The sequence below is a fragment of the Pygoscelis adeliae genome, unplaced genomic scaffold, assembly GCF_000699105.1.
Source record: "Pygoscelis adeliae isolate BGI_AS28 unplaced genomic scaffold, ASM69910v1 Scaffold222, whole genome shotgun sequence".
Classification (NCBI taxonomy): Eukaryota; Metazoa; Chordata; class Aves; order Sphenisciformes; family Spheniscidae; genus Pygoscelis; species Pygoscelis adeliae.
Genome location: NW_008824309.1, coordinates 172,003 through 173,347, shown reverse-complemented (window position 1 = coordinate 173,347; position 1,345 = coordinate 172,003). Strand labels below are relative to the sequence as shown.

At 43.3% G+C, this 1,345-nt stretch overlaps 1 protein-coding gene across 1 annotated transcript in view; it reads left to right on the top strand.

Annotated features, from left to right (window-relative positions):
• Positions 1-93: 93 nt before the first annotated feature.
• Positions 94-1,345, top strand: part of ZRANB3 (zinc finger, RAN-binding domain containing 3) — a 53,292-nt gene continuing 52,040 nt past the window's right edge. Inside the window, exon 1 of the mRNA XM_009318919.1 lies at positions 94-162. The gene's annotated coding sequence lies outside the window, so the exon portion shown is untranslated. The remainder of the gene's footprint in view (positions 163-1,345) is intronic.

Sequence of the window (1,345 nt, the reverse complement as noted above, 5' to 3'; positions counted from 1 at the left end):
GGGGGGCGGCCTGGGCCCCGTCTCACGGGTGGAGGTCGGGCCGGGAGCGCGGCCTGGTCCCGCGAGAGCAGCGGGATGTAACGCGCTGAGGGGCCGCGTAGTGAGCAGCGTCGGGGGGTGCCCTAAGTGGGACTCGTTCGTTGCAAAGGGACGAGCTTCCCGGTGGCTCTTGTTCTTTCTCAGCCCGTGTCTGCGCCAGAAGGTCTCGCTAGTTCTGTTCGCCCCGGCGGCTGCTGCTGCGGGGTTATCGCAGCGTGTGCTCAGGTAGTTCCGCTGTTGCGGGACGCTGCTGTGTACAGGGAATTGCGTAAGTCAAAAAAAAATATTAAAAAATAATGCCCCTAGGCAGGTATTAAGGTGTCTGTTTTCCTCAAGCCCGGTACACTGGCCTGTGGAAAAACTGTTGCGTGCTACAGAGCTTTGTGATGTCCTTTGTTCTGTCTGATTGCTTTTTCTTGTAACGTTTTTTAAAATGCTGTATTCTAATGGCTTGGGTAGTTTTTTGAGTCTTTATTATTCCACTGGTGGAAAAATCGTTGATGAATCAATTGGCCGAGGCCCCATGATTTTCTCGGAGCCTTAAATTCCCTATTAAGTTTTATTGAACATACAGTCGTGGAGTAGTTAGGACCATCAGGAGGAAATTTATGAAGCAAACGCTTGATGGAAATACTCGTTTGTTTTAGGCATCTGCTGCTGCGCTGCATTAAAAGGCTATACTTAGTGGCCTGTAAAAATAAATAGAGGGTTTATATTATGATATCAGCTTCTGTTGACAAACAGCTATTGCAAAACTTTATTTTATTTTACTAGTATTTACACTGCCCTTATCCCTCAGTGGTTACTTACTTTTCCAGATCATTTATGAATTCATTGGACGTAATAGAAGTTGGAGCAGATTCCTTTGAAATATCACCGATGCTGTTTCTCTCATGTATGAACAGTCTATCTTGTGTTCAAAAAAAAAAAGTTTCAGTGCAATTTTTTCACATGACAGCTCAGTTTTCTTAAAAGTTTGAGGAGCTTTCTCGAAAGTTTTCCTGGAAATTATAGTTATGGTACAAATATGTTTATAAAACTTACTCTGTTTTAATTTAATTAATTTTGAAAAGTGGTGGAAACCAGACTGCATCAACCAGTTTATAGGTACACTGTTGTGGATCTCCTTCAAAGCAACTTCAGTAGACTTGAAAGATAAGACTCACCCTTGCAAAAGACATGTTGACTCCCACCAAATAGACACATTTATCCTGGTGTTCACAAGTTCTGCACTTCATAATTTTTACTGATTTTTGTGCCCTGTAAATGAATCATGTTGTAGTTCCACGAGTCTTCCCCATTCCTG